This window comes from Triticum aestivum, chromosome 3A, assembly GCF_018294505.1.
Source record: "Triticum aestivum cultivar Chinese Spring chromosome 3A, IWGSC CS RefSeq v2.1, whole genome shotgun sequence".
NCBI lineage: Eukaryota > Viridiplantae > Streptophyta > Magnoliopsida > Poales > Poaceae > Triticum > Triticum aestivum.
The window spans coordinates 605,593,122-605,606,083 of record NC_057800.1 but is presented as its reverse complement, the minus strand read 5'-3'; positions in this window follow the sequence as shown (position 1 = coordinate 605,606,083).

The following is a 12,962-nucleotide window of genomic DNA, read 5'->3' as shown; positions in this document are numbered from 1 at the left end:
AACAAGCCCAACCTCAAGTACTTTCGGGTGTTCGGGTGTAAGTGTTTCATTCTCAAGAAAGGTGCTCGTTTGTCTAAATTTGAGACTAGAGCTCAAGAGGGCATATTTGTTGGTTATGCTACAAACTCTCATGCTTACCGTGTCCTCAATAAGTCCATGGGACTTATTGAGGAGACGTGTAATGTGAAGTTTGATGAGAATAATGACTCCCAAGTGGAGCAAAGTGGCACTTGTGATGTAGGTGATGAAATTCCTCCCCAAGCCATAAGAAGAATAGGTGTTGGTTTTATCCTACCCATTGAGGAACCCCTTGTGGGCGAAGGAGAAGGACAATGTTCCACTCAAGTGGAACCATCACCAACCCAAGGCCCACACGCTTACGAAGAACAAAGTGAAGGCCCTCAATCCCATGAACAAGACCAAGGGCAAGATCAACCTCAAGATGGTTTTGAACCACCAAGTGATGCCCAAGGTCAAGTTCTCTCCTCCGAGCAAGTTCAAGATCAAGAGCAAGCTCAAGATCAAGAACAAGCTCAAGACGACGCTCAAGATGATCAAGTAACCGCTCCTCAACTCACTCCTAAGGAGGAATTGGAGCGTCGTGACGCCAAGATTGCATCAAAGCTCTCTACCAAGGGTCATCTCATGACAAATGTGCTTGTAAGCATTTGAAAGGGGGTAAGCACTCGTAGACAATTGGCAAACTATTATGAACATAATGCGTTTGTCTCTTGTGTTGAACCCCAAAAGGTCTATGAGGCACTCGAAGATCCGGATTGGCTTAATGCCATGCATGAAGAACTCAACAACTTCGAGCACAACAAGGTGTGGAGGGTGGTGCCAAGTCCAATGGGGAACCATGATGTCACTGGAACCAAGTGGATATTAAAGAACAAGCAAGATGCTCATGGAATTATTGTCCGCAACAAGGCTCGCTTGGTAGCACAAGGCTACTCCCAAGTCGAGGGTATCGACTACGGTGAAACCTTTGCTCCCGTTGCTCGCCTTGAATCTATTCGTTTGTTGATTGCTTATGCTTCTCATCATAACTTCAAGTTGCAACAAATGGATGTGAAGAGTGCTTTTCTTAATGGTCCTATTAATGAGTTGGTATATGTCAAGCAACCCCCGGGGTTCGAGGATCCCTATTTCGCCGATCATGTGTACCAACTCGATAAGGCACTCTATGGCCTTAAACAAGCCCCATGTGCGTGGTATGGCCACCTTACCGAGTTGTTGCAAAATCGTGGGTTTGAAATTGGGAAAACCGAACCCACTCTTTTTACTAAGAAGGTCAAAGTGGAGTTGTTTGTGTGCCAACTATATGTTGATGACATTATCTTTGGTTCTCCTAACAAAGCTTTCAATGAGGAATTTGCCGCTCTCATGACCTCAAAGTTCAAGATGTCCATGATGGGAGAGTTGAAGTTCTTTCTCGGGTTCGAAGTCAAGCAACGAAGAGAAGGAACCTTCATCAACCAAGCCAAATACACTCAAGACATGCTCAAGAGATTCAAGCTAAGTGATGTCAAGCCGGCTTCCACTCCAATGCCCGTCAAATTCCAACTTGACATAGATCCCAATGGTAAAGCAGTGGATCAAAAGGTATATCGCTCCATGATTGGCTCCTTGCTTTACCTTTGTGCATCTAGACCAGATATCATGTTGAGTGTGGGAATTTGTGCACGGTTTCAAGCCGCACCTAAGGAAAGCCACTTTGTGGCGGTCAAGCGAATCTTTCGATATTTGGCTCATACCCCAAACTTTGGCTTATGGTACCCAAGGGGAGCAAACTTCAACCTCGTAGGCTATTCAGACTCAGATTGGGCGGGAGACAAAGTGGATAGGAAGTCCACCTCTGGAGGGTGCCAATTTCTTGGTTGCTTTTTGGTGAGTTGGTCTTCTAAGAAGCAAAGTTGTGTGTCTCTCTCGTCCACCGAAGTGGAGTATGTGGCTGCCGGTAGTTGTTGTGCTCAATTTCTATGGATGAGGCAAACTTTAAAGGATTACGGTGTCATTTGTGACAAAGTGCCTCTATGGTGTGACAATGAAAGTGCCATCAAGATTTCTCTCAACCCCGTGCAACACTTCAAGATGAAACATATTGAGATACGATATCACTTCATCCGGGATCATATTAGGCGAGGGGAGATCGAGCTCAACTATGTCAACACTCATGGTAACCTTGCAGATATATTCACGAAGCCTTTGGATGAAGCAAGATTTCGCGAGTTAAGGCATGATCTAAATATCATTGATTCGAGCAATGTGGCTTGAACCCGTGCACACCCCATGCACCATACTCAACTTGATATCTTGTTTAGGTGTAAGCATGTACATAGGGGGAGTGTTGTTCTCTCAATGAACTCTCCCTCCCCCCATTATGCATAAGTTGATCAAATCTTTCACATTAACCATTTTTTATGGTACTTGTGCTTCAAAGATGAGTGTTGGTCATGGGCCCAAGGTTAAAATCTTCGCGGTGCCATACCTTTATACTCAAATATAGGTGGCCTCGGCCACCACCCTTTCTTTTTGAAGGGAGTTGGCTGGTTAACTTTTGGTTCTTGTGGTTCTTGCCTTAGTCTTGTGTTAGGCCCTAGGTGTTGTGGTCTCCAAGTTTTGGTCTCTCTCGTTGGTTGCTTTGTGCCCTCTTGGAGATCACCACACCATATTCCAGTGCCGTGCTCCATTCCAAGCCTTTCTCCTTCCCTTTAAATCATCTAATCCAATTGCACACAATTGATCTTGGTTCGGGTAATGGTGACTGGGCGGTACAACTGGTGCCCCGGGCGGTTCAACCGCTGGTACACTCGGGTTGTACCGTCCCAGGAGGAATCCCAGTGGTGCTTGAGTGGTTCCACTGCTCCACCCCAGATTGTACTTCTGGTCGGTACTACCGGTTGGTTACAGGCAGTACTACTGCTGCCATCTAGGCGACAGAAGTACCGCCCGCAACCGCTGGCACGTACTAGGAAACGGGATAACCGCTCCTTGGAGCAGTACAACTGCTTCGCGTCTGCGGGCATATATATAGGGTCGGGGCCGAAGGGTTTTCTTTTCCCCTCATCCCATGTCCTTTCCCATCTCGTGCCCTAGCCGCCGGTCGCCATTGCCTCTGCCCCGGAGTGCTCGTCGCGCTCCGGATCTATGGGCTCTTCGTGGATCCACTCTATGGAGGCCCCCTCCTTCCCGATCTCTTCCCGTGGATGCCAGTAATTCCCCATTTCCTGCGTTCTTCATTCTAGGGTTATTTCCCTTCTTCTTGGGCATTACTTGACATTCCGCGTTTATTGTTCAAACTATTGGGTGGAGGAGATCTAGCTATGCCTCTCGCTTAGTTTGCACTTCTTAGAAGTTAGAATATGGTTAGGTTGATTCAAATCACGTGGTCAATCCTTTTCCAACTGGTAGTGCTGCTTTCCCAGCAGCTCTACCGCCTCAATGGGCGGTACAACCGCTGGAGCGGTGCTACCGGTCATAGAACCGGTACAACCGCGGTATCTGAACCATGTAGCTCTGTTCTATCTTCTTTGTTTTGCAATCTACCTATTCATTTGTTCTTGTGTGCAATCCTCTCACATTTGCTGGGTTTTGTGTGTTCTCCTCGCGCGCGTGTGTGTGCAGGTGGCTCTGATTCTCGCTCTGCTCCTCGCAAGACCAAGAAGAGGGCTAGGAAACTCAAGCGCCCGATTGAGTCTGATGAAGAAGAAGAGGTTGTGATTCCCACCAAGCCCACTCGCCGTGAGAAGTCTGTCTCTGCCAAGCAACGTATGGTTATGCCCTTGCACCGGTGGAAGGCCAAGGACTGGGAAGCTTTTCGTTCAAAAATCCCTACGAGGTTCCCATTGCACCTTGTTGGACCGCCATTCAGTTTCGGAATGAGATGCAAGTGCGGATTGTTCATGAACTCTTTGAGCACAACAAGAATAGGTATGCCAAGTAGTGGACCATTGATCTTGACCATTGGAGAAGCAACTTGGAGTATTTTGGTGAAGCTTTGGCTCTGTGTGAGGAGTTTGATCTGGTCAAGCTAATGTCAGTAAACTGTGACTTTGATGTTCAGCTTATCCATCAATTTTATGCCACAGTTCATTTTGGAGAAGATGACGCTCGCACTCTCACGTTCATGTGCCGTGATGAGCTCTTTCAAGTGCCCTGGAGGGCTTTTTGCAATGCTATTGGGTATGACGATACCGGCCTTGAAGGGAATGGTGGCATTCGTCCTCATGACCATCCTGGTTCCATGCCTAAGGATAATCTTCCCCTTTGTACATTTGGGGCCATGGTATTATTGGAGAATCCAAGGATCTTGAGAAGGTCTATGACATCATGCATCGAGTGTTTCGCAACGTGCTTTTGCCCAAGGTAGGAAATCAAGATGAAGTCCATGGCTACCTGGTTGACTTGATGGTTGCTATGAAGACCAAGGTGGGCTCTGGTGCAACATTTGATATGTCCAACTAGATGTGGCACGAGATGTACAACATGGTCATCTACAGAAAGGTCCCTATCTATGCTCCATTTGTCATGTGCTTTCTGAACTCAGTTCGGGCTGTTTGCCGTCCTAGAGAGCTTCTCACCTCTCCGGATAACCTTGCCGTGCATGAGGTCAAGCAGCTCAATAAGAAGAAGCACGCCAAGCCTCGCTTTCCTGCCAATGATCTCGAGGATGTCTATGCTACTTCAGATGATGAGGATTTTGAGCTGGGTCCCGGGGCCAAGCTCACTACCAAGGTGAAGAAGACTTTTTGCCTCCAGACTGATATTCAGAAGAATATGTATGAGGCCCATGTCAATGAGAAGCTTGCCAGGCATCATCAGGTTACTATGATGAAGCACCTCAACATGCCTGTTAAGAGTGGCTCTGAGAAGAGCATCTCCCTGGAGGAGAGGCGGATCTCTGCGCACAGCACTTGGTCTGATGATGAGGCTCCCCGCCAGCCCTCCACCTCCTTTGCTGCTGCTGATGATGCCATTGTTGGGGAACGTTGCAGAAACAAAAATTTTCCTACGGTTTCACCAAGATCCATCTATGAGTTCATCAAGCAACGAGTGGTTGGATGCATCTACGTACCTTGTAGATCGCGAGCGGAAGCGTTCAAAGAACAGGGATGAGGGAGTCGTACTCGACGTGATCCAAATCACCGGAGATCCTAGCGCCGAACGGACGGCACCTCCGCGTTCAACACACGTACGGTCAGCGTGACGTCTCCTTCTTCTTGATCCAGCAAGGGGGAAGGAGAGGTTGAGGAAGATGGCTCCAGCAGCAGCACGACGGCGTGGTGGTGATGGAGCTGCAGTACTCCGGTAGGGCTTCGCCAAGCTCTATGGAGGAGGAGGATGTGTTGGAGAGGGAGAGGGAGGCACCAAAGGCAAAGTTAAGAGGTCCTCCATCCCCCCACTATATATAGGGGGGGCTAGGGGGGGCGGCGGCCCTAGGAGATGCAATCTCCTAGGGGGGCGGCGGCCAAGGGGTGGGGGGCTTGCCCCCCAAGCAAGGGGGGCGCCCCCCCTTTAGGTTTTCCCCCACCCTAGGCGCATGGGCCCTAGGGGAAGTGGCGCCCCAGCCCACTTTGGGCTGGATCCCTTCCCACTTCAGCCCATGGGGCCCTCCGGGATAGGTGGCCCCACCCGGTGGACCCCCGGGACCCTTCCGGTGGTCCCGGTATAATACCGGTGACCCCGAAACTTGTCCCGAAGGCCGAAATAGCACTTCCTATATATAATTCTTTACCTCCGGACCATTCCGGAACTCCTCGTGACGTCACGGATCTCATCCGGGACTCCGAACAACATTCAGGTTACTGCATATACATATCCCTACAACCCTAGCGTCACCGAACCTTAAGTGTGTAGACCCTACGGGTTCGGGAGACATGTAGACATGACCAAGATTGCTCTCCAGTCAATAACCAACAGCGGGATCTGGATACCCATGTTGGCTCCCACATGCTCCTCGATGATCTCATCGGATGAACCACAATGTCGAGGATTCAAGCAACCCCGTATACAATTCCCTTTGTCAATCGGTATGCTACTTGCCTGAGATTCGATCATCGGTATCCCAATACCTTGTTCAATCTCGTTACCGGCAAGTCACTTTACTCGTACTGTAATGCATGATCCCGTGACCAGACACTTGGTCACTTTGAGCTCATAATGATGATGCATTACCGAGTGGGCCCAATGATACCTCTCCGTCATACGGAGTGACAAATCCCAGTCTTGATCCGTGTCAACCAAATAGAAACTTTCGGAGATACCCGTAGTATACCTTTATAGTCACCAAGTTACATTGTGACGTTTGGTACACCCAAAGCACTCCTACGGTATCCGGGAGTGTCACGATCTCATGGTCTAAGGAAAGGATACTTGACTTTGGAAAAACTCTAGCAAACGAACTATACGATCTTATGCTATGTTTAGGATTGGTTCTTGTCCATCACATCATTCTCCTAATGATGTGATCTCGTTATCAATGACATCCAATGTCCATAGTCAGGAAACCATGACTATCTGTTGATCAACGAGCTAGTCAACTAGAGGCTTACTAGGGACATGTTGGTGTCTATTATTCACACATGTATTACGATTTCCGGATAACACAATTATAGCATGAATAAGTACAATTATCATGAACACGGAAATATAATAATAATGCTTTTATTATTGCCTCTAGGGCATATTTCCAACAGTCTCCCACTTGGACTAGAGTCAATAATCTAGTTACATTGTGATGAATCGAACACCCATGGAATTCTGGTGTTGATCATGTTTTGCTCTAGGGAGAGGTTTAGTCAACGGATCTGCTACATTCAGGTCCGTATGTACTTTACAAATATCTATGTCTCCATCTTGAACATTTTCACGAATGGAGTTGAAGCGACGCTTGATGTGCCTGGTCTTCTTGTGAAACCTGGGCTCCTTGGCAAGTGCAATAGCTCCAGTGTTGTCACAGAAGAGTTTGATTGGCCCCGACGCATTGGGTATGACTCCTAGGTCGGTGATGAACTCCTTCACCCAAATTGCTTCATGCGCTGCCTCCGAGGCTGCCATGTACTCCGCTTCACATGTAGATCCCGCCACGACGCTCTGCTTGCAACTGCACCAGCTTACTGCCCCACCATTCAAAATATACACGTATCCGGTTTGTTACTTAGAGTCATCCTGATCTGTGTCGAAGCTAGCGTCGACATAACCCTTTACGACGAGCTCTTCGTCACCTCCATAAACGAGAAACATTTCCTTAGTCCTTTTCAGGTACTTCAGGATATTCTTGACCGCTGTCCAGTGTTCCTTGCCGGGATTACTTTGGTACCTTCCTACCAAACTTACGGCAAGGTTTACATCAGGTCTGGTACACAACATGGCATACATAATAGAACCTATGGCTGAGGCATAGGGGATGACACTCATCTATTCTATATCTTCTGGCATGGTCGGACATTGAGTTGAGCTCAATTTCACACCTTGTAACACAGGCAAGAACCCCTTCTTAGACTGATCCATATTGAATTTCTTCAATATCTTATCAAGGTATGTGCTTTGTGAAAGACCTATGAGGCGTCTTGATCTATCTCTATAGATCTTGATGCCTAATATATATGCAGCTTCTCCAAGGTCCTTCATTGAAAAACTCTTATTCAAGTAGGCCTTAATGCTGTCCAAGAGTTCTATATCATTTCCCATCAAAAGTATGTCATCTACATATAATATGAGAAATGCTACAGAGCTCCCACTCACTTTCTTGTAAACGCAGGCTTCTCCATAAGTCTGCGTAAACCCAAACGCTTTGATCATCTCATCAAAGCGAATGTTCCAACTCCGAGATGCTTGCACCAGCCCATAAATCGAGCGTTGGAGCTTGCACACCTTGTCAGCATTCTTAGGATCGACAAAACCTTTCGGCTGCATCATATATAATTCTTCCTTAAGGAAACCATTAAGGAATGCCGTTTTGACGTCCATTTGCCATATCTCATAATCATAGAATGCGGCAATTGCTAACATGATTCGGACGGACTTTAGCTTCACTACCGGTGAGAAAGTCTCATCGTAGTCAACCCCTTGAACTTGTCGATAACCCTTAGCGACAAGCCGAGCTTTATAGATGGTCACATTACCATCCGCGTCTGTCTTCTTCTTAAAGATCCATTTATTTTCTATGGCTCGCCGCTCAACAGGCAAGTCAGTCAAAGTCCATACTTCATTTTCATACATGGATCCTATCTTAGATTTCATGGCTTCTAGCCATTTGTCGGAATCCGAGCCCGCCATCGCTTCTTCATAGTTCGAAGGTTCACCGTTGTCTAACAACATGATTTCCAAGACAGGGTTGCCGTACCACTCTGGTGCGGAACGTGTCCTTGTGGACCTACGAAGTTCAGTAGCAACTTGATCTGAAGTTTCATGATCATCATCATTAACTTCCTCTCTAGTCGGTGCAGGCACCTTAGGAACATTTCTTTGAGTTACGCCATTTTCCGGTTCAAGAGGTAATACTTCATCAAGTTCTACTTTCCTCCCACTTACTTCTTTCGAGAGAAACTCTTTCTCTAGAAAGGATCCATTCTTGGCAACAAAGATCTTGCCTTCGGATCTGAGGTAGAAGGTATACCCAATAGTTTCTTTAGGGTATCCTATGAAGATGCATTTTTCCGACTTGGGTTCGAGCTTTTCAGGTTGAAGTTTCTTGACATAAGCATCGCATCCCCAAACTTTTAGAAACAACAGCTTAGGTTTCTTCCCAAACAATAATTCATACAGTGTCGTCTCAACGGATTTCGACGGAGCCCTATTTAAAGTGAATGCGGTAGTCTCTAAAGCATAGCCCCAAAAAGATAGCGGTAAATCGGTAAGAGACATCATAGATCGCACCATATCTAATAGAGTGCGATTACGACGTTCGGACACACCATTACGCTGAGGTGTTCCAGGCGGCGTGAGTTGTGAAACTATTCCACATTTTCTTAAGTGTGTGCCAAATTCGTGACTCAAGTATTCTCCTCCACGATCTGATCGTAGGAACTTGATTTTTCTGTCACGTTGATTCTCAACCTCACTCTGAAATTCCTTGAACTTTTCAAAGGTTTCAGACTTGTGTTTCATTAAGTAGACATACCCATATCTACTCAAGTCATCAGTGAGGGTGAGAACATAACGATAGCCACCGCGAGCCTCAACGCTCATTGGACCGCACACATCAGTATGTATGATTTCCAATAAGTTGGTTGCTCGCTCCATTGTTCCTGAGAACGGAGTCTTGGTCATTTTACCCATGAGGCATGGTTCGCACGTGTCAAATGATTCATAATCAAGAGACTCTAAAAGTCCATTTGCATGGAGCTTCTTCATGCGTTTGACACCTATGTGACCAAGGCGGTAGTGCCACAAGTATGTGAGACTATCATTATCAACCTTACATCTTTTGGTATTCACACTATGAACATGTGTAGCATTACGCTCGAGATTCATTAAGAATAAACCATTCACCATCGGAGCATGACCATAAAACATATCTCTCATATAAATAGAACAACCATTATTCTCGGATTTAAATGAGTAGCCATCTCGAATTAAACGAGATCCCGATACAATGTTCATGCTCAAAGCTGGCACTAAATAACAATTATTGAGGTTTAAAACTAATCCCGTAGGTAAATGCAGAGGTAGCGTGCCGACGGCGATCACATCGACCCTGGAACCATTCCCGACGCGCATCGTCACCTCGTCCTTCGCCAGTCTCCGCTTATTCCGCAGCTCCTGCTTTGAGTTACAAATGTGAGCAACTGCACCGGTATCAAATACCCAGGAGCTACTACGAGTATTGGTAAGGTACACATCAATTACATGTATATCACATATACTTTTTGTTTTTGCCGGCCTTCTTGTCCGCTAAGTATTTGAGGCAGTTCCGCTTCTAGTGACCACTTCCCTTGCAATAAAAGCACTCAGTCTCGGGCTTGGGTCCATTCTTTGGCTTCTCCCCGGTAGCTTTCTTACCAGGCGCGGCAACTCCCTTGCCGTCCTTCTTGAAGTTCTTCTTACCCTTGCCTTTCTTGAACTTAGTGGTTTTATTCACCATCAACACTTGATGTTCCTTTTTGACTTCTACCTCTGCTGATTTCAGCATTGCAAATAATTCAGGAATGGTCTTTTCCATCCCCTGCATATTGAAGTTCATCACAAAGCTCTTGTAGCTTGGTGGAAGCGACTGAAGGATTCTGTCAATGACTGCGTCATCCGGGAGATTAACTCCCAGCTGAGTCAAGCGGTTATGTAACCCAGACATTGTGAGTATGTGCTCACTGACAGAACTATTTTCCTCCATCTTACAGCTGAAAAACTTGTCGGAGACTTCATATCTCTCGACCCGGGCATGAGCTTGGAAAACCATTTTCAGCTCTTCAAACATCTCATATGCTTCGTGTCTCTCAAAACGTTTTTGGAGCCCCGGTTCTAAGCTGTAAAGCATGCCGCACTGAACGAGGGAGTAATCATCAGCACGTGTCTGCCAAGCATTCATAACGTCTTGGTTCTGTGGGACGGGTGCATCACCTAGCGGTGCTTGTAGGACATAATCTTTCTTGGCAGCTATGAGGATGATCCTCAGGTTCCGGACCCAGTCCGTATAGTTGCTGCCATCGTCTTTTAGCTTGGTTTTCTCTAGGAACGCGTTGAAGTTGAGGACAACGTTGGCCATTTGATCTACAAGACATATTGTAAATATTTTAGACTAAGTTCATGATAATTAAGTTCATCTAATCAAATTATTCAATGAACTCCCACTCAGATAGACATCCCTCCAGTCATCTAAGTATAACATGATCCGAGTTAACTAGGCCGTGTCCGATCATCACGTGAGACGAACTAGTCAACGTCGGTGAACATCTTCATGTTGATCGTATCTTCTATACGACTCATGCTCGACCTTTCGGTCTTCTGTGTTCCGAGGCCATGTCTGTACATGCTAGGCTCGTCAAGTCAACCTAAGTGTTTGCATGTGTAAATCTGTCTTACACCCGTTGTATGTGAACGTTGGAATCTATCACACCCGATCATCACGTGGTGCTTCGAAACAACGAACTGTCGCAATGGTGCACAGTTAGGGGGAACACTTTCTTGAAATTATTATGAGGGATCATCTTATTTACTACCGTCATTCTAAGTAAACAAGATGTACAAAACATGATAAACATCACATGCAATCAAATAATAATAGTGACATGATATGGCCAATATCACATAGCTCCTTTGATCTCCATCTTGGGGCTCCATGATCATCCTGTCACCGGCATGACACCATGATCTCCATCATCATGATCTCCATCATCGTGTCTCCATGAAGTTGCTCGCCAACTATTACTTCTACTACTATGGCTAACACATTTAGCAATAAAGTAAAGTAATTTACATGGCGTTTCTCAATGACACGCAGGTCATACAAAAAATAAAGACAACTCCTATGGCTCCTGCCGGTTGTCATACTCATCGACATGCAAGTCGTGATTCCTATTACAAGAACATGATCTCATACATCACATATATATCATTCATCATTCATCACAACTTTGGCCATATCACATCACAGACCACTTGCTGCAAAAACAAGTTAGACGTCCTCTAGTTGTTGTTGCAAGTTTTACGTGGCTGCAATAGGGTTCTAGCAAGAACGTTTTCTTACCTACGTGAAAGCCACAACGTGATTTGTCAACTTCTATTACCCTTCATAAGGACCCTTTTCATCGAATCCGCTCCAAGTAAAGTGGGAGAGACAGACACCCGCCAGCCACCTTATGCAACTAGTGCATGTTAGTTGGTGGAACCGGTCTCACGTAAGTGTACGTGTATGGTTGGTCCGGGCCGCTTCATCCCACAATACCGCTGAAGCAAGATAAGACTAGTAGCGGCAAGAAAGTTGAAAACATCTATGCCCACAACAAATTGTGTTCTACTCGTGCAAAGAGAACTACGCATAAACCTGGCTCTGATACCACTGCTGGGGAACGTTGCAGAAAACAAAAAATTTCCTATGGTTTCACCCAAGATCCATCTATGAGTTCATCTAGCAACGAGTGGTTGGATGCATCGACATACCTTGTAGATCGCGAGCGGAAGCGTTCAAAGAACGGGGATGAGGGAGTCGTACTCGACGTGATCCAAATCACCGGAGATCCTAGCGCCGAACGGACGGCACCTCCGCGTTCAACACACGTACGGTCAGAGTGACGTCTCCTTCTTCTTGATCCAGCAAGGGGGAAGGAGAGGTTGAGGAATATGGCTCCAGCAGCAGCACGACGGCATGGTGGTGATGGAGCTGCAGTACTCCGGCAGGGCTTCGCCAAGCTCTATGGAGGAGGAGGATGTGTTGGAGAGGGAGAGGGAGGCACCAAAGGCAAAGGTAAGAGGTCCTCCATCCCCCCCACTATATATAGGGGGGCCTAGGGGGGGCACCGGCCCTAGGAGATGCAATCTCCTAGGGGGGCGGCGGCCAAGGGGTGGGGGGCTTGCCCCCCAAGCAAGGGGGGCGCCCCCCCCCCTTTAGGGTTTCCCCCACCCTAGGCGCATGGGCCCTAGGGGAAGTGGCGCCCCAGCCCACTTTGGGCTGGATCCCTTCCCACTTCAGCCCATGGGGCCCTCCGGGATAGGTGGCCCCACCCGGTGGACCCCTGGGACCCTTCCGGTGGTCCCGGTACAATACCGGTGACCCCGAAACTTGTCCCGATGGCCGAAATAGCACTTCCTATATATAAATCTTTACCTCCGGACCATTCCAGAACTCCTCGTGACGTCCGGGATCTCATCCGGGACTCCGAACAACATTTGGGTTACTGCATATACATATCCCTACAACCCTAGCATCACCGAACCTTAAGTGTGTAGACCCTACGGGTTCGGGAGACATGTAGACATGATCGAGATTGCTCTTCGGTCAATAACCAACAGCGGGATCTGGATAC